Source organism: Salvelinus sp. IW2-2015, unplaced genomic scaffold (assembly GCF_002910315.2).
Source record: "Salvelinus sp. IW2-2015 unplaced genomic scaffold, ASM291031v2 Un_scaffold1458, whole genome shotgun sequence".
In the NCBI taxonomy this organism is placed as follows: Eukaryota; Metazoa; Chordata; class Actinopteri; order Salmoniformes; family Salmonidae; genus Salvelinus; species Salvelinus sp. IW2-2015.
In genome coordinates this window covers 1-8,856 of record NW_019942920.1, presented here as the reverse complement: position 1 = coordinate 8,856, position 8,856 = coordinate 1, and the positions used below count along the sequence as shown (strand labels likewise).

The 8,856-nt window shown below is 50.9% G+C and overlaps 1 pseudogene; it reads left to right on the top strand.

Annotated features, from left to right (window-relative positions):
• Positions 1-4,343, top strand: part of LOC139024399 (uncharacterized) — a 25,097-nt pseudogene extending 20,754 nt beyond the window's left edge.
• The last annotated feature ends 4,513 nt before the right edge of the window (positions 4,344-8,856 follow it).

Below are 8,856 nucleotides of genomic sequence, written 5' to 3'. Positions count from 1 at the left end.
GGTCCTGACATCTCTCAGTACGGCCTCTACATCACACAGGAGGTCAGTGGTTGGTGTGTGTGTGGTGTGTGTTTGTGGGTGTGTGTGTGTGTGTGTGTGTGTGTGTGTGTGTGTGTGTGTGTGTTGTGTGTGTGTGTGTGTGTGTGTGTGTGTGTGTGTGTGTGTGGTGTGTGTGTGTGTGTGTGTGTGTGTGTACATGTATGTGAATGTGAATGTGAAGTGATGTGTGAGTAGTGAATTTTTGAGTATAGTAAATGCTAATGTATGACACACCTCTGTTTTATGTGTTTTACACTGTACACTATCTTCACATGTTTCACCTCCCCAGCCCTCCTCAAGCCCCCCTCCTCTCCTGCATTCCTGGAGGGCCCATGAGGGGGCAGAGTGAGTGTTGAGGTGCTGGTGTACACAGAGAGACTCTTCTTCCTCTCTGGCTCTGGATGGGACCAGCAGAGTGTGGACGGGGAGGGAGGGAATGTAGGTTCCTTTGGACAGGAACCACAGTGGAGCCTCACTGACCCAGGCCCTCACCACACCTGCAGGTACTGAAGTGGTCTTTTCTGTCAGTAATCCAGAAGTAGTCCACTTGGATCAACATCACTAAGTTCTAAACATCTACTGTTTTATGGGTCTCCATTTTTCCTAACTTCTTTTTGTTGTCCTCATGTAACTTCTAGGCCTACCGCAGGCTTTCTCAATCTACTCCTTTGTAGTCTTTTATATATATAACTCTAAAATGGCTCCCATTATAGATCTGAAAGTACCACAGAATTAAGCAGCCTGGCCTGGTGTGTCGATGTGGGCTGGAGAATATTTCTGTAAGAACGGTGTATTTCTAGACTCAAGAAAAACACACAAAATGAGAGATTTGCATCAAATGAATGATGTTGAATGATGTTAAAATGTTGAAGAGGATTTGGAGGAGCATAGAAGAGGGCTTGGCTGAACTTGAGAGACTCACCTGTGTGTGGTGTGTGTGTGTGTGTGTGTGTGTGTGTGTGTGTGGTGTGTGTTGTGTGTGTGTGTGTGTGTGTGTGTGTGTGTGTGTGTGTGGTGTGTGTGTGTGGTGTGTTGTGTGTGTGTGTGTGTGTGTGTGTGTGTGTGTGTGTTGTTTGTGATTGTGCGTGCGTGCGTGGGTGGGTGGGCGGGTGAATTCTGATGGGAAGCCATGAGAAAGAAATCCTGATGAATTGGCTAACTTTTTCGACAACCACATTGGTTGACTCCTGTTGAAAGTTTACTGTAAACATAGCTAAATTAAACCAGATGGAGTTTGGTTCGGTATGGACGGTTTTCAGTAGTGCGTGTGTGAGTGAGTGGATAGAGAGAGTCACCCATAGCAACCGTTTGCTGTTGTGGGGATGTGGTGAACAGAACGCCATCAATCTTCCCAAGGGAAAGAGGCACACACACTAATCAATATGTTATCTGAGGGCATGATAACTACTATCTCCGAGAGCAGGCCTGGTGTGACAGTGTGAGTGGTATGGTTTTAGTGGTCATGAGGTCACTGTGGTACAACCCTAGTAAACACTGTAGCATACAAAAACATGTCATTAGATGTTTACTGGACAATTAAGCTCCCTGAAACATAGGTTCTCAAAAAACAGATCATTAGTCAAATGTTTTCTACAAAGTTTCTCTTGAAAGTGATTTATATCAATGATAAGTCAAGGTTAGATGTACGTTTATCAAACTTTTCTATACAGAGACCAGGTAAACAACCTGGCTGTTTTCTGTACAGAGACCAGGTAAACAACCTGGCTGTTTTCTATACAGAGACCAGGTAAACAACCTGGCTGTTTTCTATACAGAGACCAGGTAAACAACCTGGCTGAGGAGGAGAAGGAAGAAAGGGAGGAGAAGATTGAGAGTGAAAGTGACCAATCACAGAGCAGCGAGGTCACAGGTCAAACATCTGACCTTTTCAGCGGGGGTCAGGGTTCACCGGAGGAATGGATTTATGAAGGTAACTATTAGCAACAAACAGGTGTGTTCATACACACAGTCCCCCACACATGGACAGAAACACACACACACACACACACACACACACACACACACACACACACACACACATACAAAAAACAACTACACACCAGCAGTGGCACTACGACAGAGTTGACAGCAGCAGTGGCGCCTCGAGGTCAACACAAGGGCTCCTACATTAGACAGTGCACACGAGGATCTGACAGCACAGTGGCCCTACGACAGGAGTCTGACACACAGTGGCGCTACGACAGGAGTCTGACACAGTGGCCCTACGACAGGAAGTCCTGACACAGTGGCCTACGATAGGAGTTGATACAGTGGCCCTACGATAGGAGTCTGATACAGTGGCCCTACGACAGGAGTCTTGACACAGTGGCCCTACGACAGGAGTCTGACAGGCAGTGGGCCTACGCAGGAGTCTGACACAGTGGCCCTACGACAGGAGTCTGACACAGTGGGCCCTACGACAGGAGTCTGACACAGTGGCCGCTACGGCAGGAGTCTGACATATGTGGCCCTACGCAGGAGTCTGACAAGTGGCCCTACGACAGGAGTCTGACACACAGTGGCCCTACGACAGGAGTCTGACACAGTGGCCCTACGATAGGAGTCTGACACACAGTGGGCCCTACGACAGGAGTCTGAACACACAGTGGCCCTACGACAGCAGTCTGACACACTGTGGCCTACGACAGGAGTCTGACACACAGTGGCCCACGACAGGAGTCTGAACGTGGCCCTACGACAGGAGACTGACACAGTGGCCCTACGACAGGAGTCTAAACACACAGTGGCCCTACGACAGGAGTCTAACACACAGTGGCCCTACGACAGGAGTCTGACACAGTGGCCGCTACGACAGGAGTCTGACTCACAGTGGCCTACGACAGGAGTCGGACACAGTGGCCCTACGACAGGAGACTGACAACACAGTGGCCTACGACAGGAAGCCTGACACAGTGGCCCTACGACAGGAGACTGAAACAACGACAGGATCGGTCCTACGACAGGAGTCTGAACACACAGTGGCCCTAACGAAGGAGTCTGACACAGTGGCCCTACGACAGGAGTCTGACCAGTGGCCCTACGATAGAGTCTGTACAGTGGCCCTACGATAGGAGTCTGATACAGTGGCCTACGACAGGTCTGACACACAGTGCCCTAACGACAGGAAGTCTGACACAGTGGCCCCTACGATAGGAGTCTGATACAGTGGCCCTACGATAGGAGTCTGACACAGTGGCCCTACACAGGAGTCTGACACAGTGGCCCTACGACAGGAGTCTACACAGTGTGCCCTACGGCAGGAGTCTGACACAGTGGCCCTGACGACAGGAGTCTGACACAGTGGCCCTACGACAGGAGTCTGACACACAGTGGCCTAACGGCAGGAGTCTGACACAGTGGCCCTACGATAGGGAGTCTAACACACAGTGGCCGCTACGACAGGAGTCTAACACACAGAGGCCCTACGACAGGAGTCTGACACAGTGGCCTACGACAGGAGTCTGACACACAGTGGCCCTACGACAGGAGACTGACACAGTGGCCTACGACAGGAGTCTAAACAGTCAGTGGCCCTACGACAGGAGAACTGACACAGTGGCCCTAGGAACAGGAGTTTAACACACAGTGGCCTCGACAGGAGTCTAACACACAGTGGCCCTACGACAGGAGTCTGACACAGTGGCCCTACGACAGGAGTCTGACACACAGTGGCCCTACGATAGGAGTCGGACACAGTGGCCCTAATCGACAGGAGACTGACACACAGTGGGCCCTACGACAGGAGTCTGACACAGTGGCCCTACGACAGGAGACTGAAACACAGTGGCCCTACGACAGGAGTCTGACACAGTGCCTACGACAGGAGTCTAACACACAGTGGCCTACGACAGGGAGTCTAACACACAGTGCCCTACGACAGGAGTCTAACACAGTCAGTGGCCTACGACAGGAGTCCTGACAACAGTTGGCCCTACGACAGGAGTCTGACACACAGTGGCCTACGACAGGAGTCTGACACACAGTGGCCCTACGACAGGAGGTCTGACACACAGTGGCCCTACGACAGGAGTCTGACACACGTGGCCTACGACAGGAGTCTGACACAGTGGCCCTAGATAGGAGTCTGATACAGTGGCCCTGACGATAGGAGTCTGACACAGTGGCGCCTACGAGGAGTCTGAACACAGTGGCCCTACGACAGGAGTCTGCACAAGTGGGCCCTACGCAGGAGTCTGACACAGTGGCGCCTACGACAGGAGTCTGAAACCACAAACAGTGGCCCTACGACAGAGTCTGACACACGTGGCCTACGGCAGGAGTCTGACACAGTGGCCCTACGATAGGAGTCTACACACAGTGGCCCTACGACAGGAGTCTACACACAGAGGCCCTACGACAGGAGTCTGACACAGTGGCCCTACGACAGGAGTCTGACACACAGTGGCCTACGACAGGAGACTGACAATGGCCCTGACAGGAGTCTAACACATACAAGGGGCCTACACAAGGGACTGACACAGCCCTAGACGGAGTTACACAGTGCCCTACCAGGAGTCTACACACAGTGGCCTACGACAGGCGTGCTTGGACAGACACATCAGTGGCCCTACGACAGGAGTCTTAGACAGCACAGTGGCCCTACAACAGGAGTCGGACGACGTGGTCCCCTAAGACAGAGCTGACACCACAGTGGCCCTACAAGGGTCCTGACACGTGCCCTACGACAGGACGACTCCAGAAATCACAGTGGCCTACGACAGGAAAGGTCTGACAAGCAGTGGCCCTACGACAAGGGAGTCTAAACACAGTGGCCTAACGACAGGAGTCTAACAGCACAGCTGGCCCTACGACAGGAGTCTAACACACAGTGGCCCTACGACCGAGCTGAACACAGTGGCTAGACAGGAGTCGTGACAACAGTGGCCCTACGACAGGAGTCTGACACACAGTGGCCCGCCGTACTGACAGGAGTCTGAACACAGTGGCCCCTATCGACAAGGAGTTCCTGACACACAGTGCCCTAGCCGACAGGAGTCTGACAGCACCGTGGGCCGCTTGAACGACAGGAGTCTGGCACACACAGTGGATAGGAGAAAGATCACCTGTAAAGCCAGAGAGGTCATAGCCAGACCCCATAAAACCTGATACTATATTTCAATTTAACTGCGTTATAAAGCACGGACTCTGGAATTCTGACATTCTAGAACAGTAGAATTGGAGCCGTTAGTTTAGTATGTTTTGGCAAACGTTCCAGTTCAGGACCCAGAGGCTAGAAATTGAGGTGTGTGGTACACGTTCCTCTCCTAGTCTGCCCTATGTCCCTGTGAAAGATAATTGATGAATTATTACTCCTCTTATAGTCAGCCACACCACAAAAATCACAAACAGACAACACAAACACACACACACACACCACACAACACACTACACACACACACAGCACAACAGCACACAACCACACACACACACACACGGCACACACACCCACCACTCAAGTCCAACCACCTTAGGTCTACACTAACTGTGTGGGCGATTCATACACTTCAGTCCCATTCAAAAGTTCCTATGTTTTCGCCTAACACTCGCCTAATCCTATTACCCGTACTCTTATCCCTAACCTAACCATAATTACTCTTCTAAGCCCTATACAGCTAACCCTAACCATAAAACTAATAAACTCTATCCTAACTCGTAATAGCCTCCTAGCGCCTACGCCTAACTACCTACACTAACCCTTAGCTCCTGAACCTAACCTATTTAACTTAAATTACCCTGACCACTTAATTCGTTAACTTAACCCTAACGCCCCTATGGAAGATAGCTTTGTCTCTTGTGTGTGGACTACGAAAATGCGCCAGTTGGTCTAAGGTTTTTTACTCTGTGTTTACTATTCCTTGTAGGGACTTCTGGTCCCAGCCTAGATAGATTAGTTCGATTAGACACGTCCCACTCACGCACATCGACATTCCACACAGCACACACACACACACAACAGGCGGAGGCACTTCAGACACACTTGCAAGGCACCTTTACACTGACTTGTAGGGCTGGTGTTAACTCCTGACACACACAACAGTATGTAGTCTGTCACGCACACACGGACAACACACTAACAACCACACCACACACACTACAAGCACACACATGCTACATCACACCAACAACATCAGCCACAAGCAATACACACATCACCACAGCATTGGTTCAGTCACGCACCATTACAGTCCTCGTGCCTGACAGTAGGCCTTAGATCGAGCCAACATCACAGTTCACCACCTGACAGGGCTGTCTAGGGAAGCCACAGAGGCACCAGAGACCGCGGGCTGTCGCACGAGGGGAGCCCTCTCATCACACTCAACACATTCAAGGGTAAAGCTGACTCAGTACACTTTCAAAATAGGGTAAGACTGACTGCCAAGTTCACACTCAACAACATCAGGGTCAGACTGACTCCAAATCACACTCACACATCAGGGTTAAGAACTTGACTCCAAGTCACACTCAACACAATAACAGGGTAAGAACTGACTCAAGGTCACACTCACACCATTCAGGGTAAGATGTGACTCCACTCACACTCAACACATCAGGGTAAGCTGACTCAGTACAACTCAACACAATACAGGGTAAAGACTTGACTCCAAGTCACACTCACACTCAGGGTAGACTGACTCAAATCACACTCAACACATTCAGGGTAAGACTGACTCCAAGTCCAACACTCAACACATCAGGGTCAAGCAACTGACTCAATCACACTCAACACATCAGGGTAAGACTGACTCCAAGTTCAACTCAACACATCAGGGTCAGACTGGACTCAAGTCAAGCTCACACATCAGGGTAGACTGACTACAAGTCACACTCAAACACTCAGGCGTAAGACTGATCCACTCACCTCAAACATCAGGGTAAGCTGACTCCCAAGTCACACTCAAGCACATCAGGGTATGAACGTGACTCCAAGTCACACTCAACACATCAGGGTAAGACTGACTCCAAGTTCACCTCAACACATCAAGGGTTAAGGACGTGACTCCAAGTCACACTTCAACACATCGGGGTAAGACTGACCAAGCACACTCCAATACAATCAGGGTAGACACTCCAAATCACACTCAAGCACATCAGGGAAGACTGACCCAAGTCACGACTTCAACACATGAGGGTAAAGACTGACTCCAACTCAACTCAACACATCAGGGTAAGACCCTGACCTCCAAGTCACACTCAAACACATCAGGGTAGACTGACTCGCAAGTCACACTCAACACATCAGGTAAGAACTGAACTCCAAGTCACACTCCACACATCAGGTAAGCTGACTCAAGTCACATCAACACATCAGGGTAAGACTGACTCCAGTCACCCTCAAACAATCAGGGTAACGATGCCTCCAAGGTCACATTCAACAATCAAGGGTAAGATGGACGTCAAATCATACACTCAACACATCTGAGGGTAAGACTGACTCCAAGTCCACTCAAACATCAGGGTAACTGAACTGCCCTGAAGTCAGCACTTCACACAGTCAGGGTAAGACTGACTCCAAGTCACATCAACACATCAGGGTGCTGCAATACATCGGGTAAGACTGACTCCAATCAAGCACTCAACAATCAGGGTAAGACTGACTCCAAGTCACACTCAAACACAATCAGGGTAGACTGACTCAACGTCCAGCCTCACACATCCAGGGTAAAGACTGACTTCAAGTCAGCACTCAACACAATCAGGGTAAGATGATCGAACCACACTCACAGATCATCAGGGGAAGACTGACTCAAGTTCACACTCAATTAGGTGCACTCAGTCATTAGCCTCCAACTCACGCTTGGTCCAACAGCGCTTAACACCGCTCTCAACTCACGCTCCAACTCACGCTCCAACTCAAGCTTCAAACACAGCTATCCACGCTTCCAACACTTCGCTCCCAACCCTCACGCTGCAACTCACGCTCGCAACACGTCCAAGTCAGCCTCGCTCCAACTACGCACAACGCTCCACAACTCCACACGCTCCAACTCACGCTCACCAGCTCACTCACGCTCCACAGCTCAACCACGCTTGCCAACCACGCTCCAACACACGGCTCCAACAACGCTCCAACACACGCTTCGCAACTCACGCTCGCAACCACGCTCGAACAACCTCACAACGCTCCAACCTCACGTGCCAAACACACGCTCCAGTAGCCAACCACGCTCATACACTAACGCTGCCAAACTCACGCTCCACCACAACGCTCAAAAGGCTCCAACACACGTCCAACACACGCTCGCAACCACGCTCCAACTTCACGCTAACACAGCAACTACGCTCCCACCACGCTCCAAACACACGCTCCATACTCACGCTCCAACACACGCTCCAACCCACCGTCCAACACACGCTCCAACCAGCGCCTCATCACGCTCCAACTACGCTCCAACTCACGCTCCAAACACACGCTCCCTCACGCTCCAACTACACGCTCCAACACAGTCCAACTGCACGCGTCCATACACACGCTCCAACGTCGCTCCAAAGCTGCAATCACGGACCAACACGCTCCAACTGTCACGCTCCTAACTCATCCCAACTCAACGCTCCAACTTCACGCTGCCAAATTACGCTCTCACTCACGCTCCAACGCACGCTTGGCTGAGTGATGCTCACAACACACGCTCCAACTCAGCGCTCCCAAACACGCTCAACACACGTCGTCAACACACGATCCAACTCAACGCTCCAATCTGATTCACGCTCCAACTCAACAGCTCCAAACACACGATCCAACTCACGCTCCAACTCACGCTCCGCAGACTCACGCTCCTAACTCACGCTCCAACACACGATCCAACTCCACGCTCCACT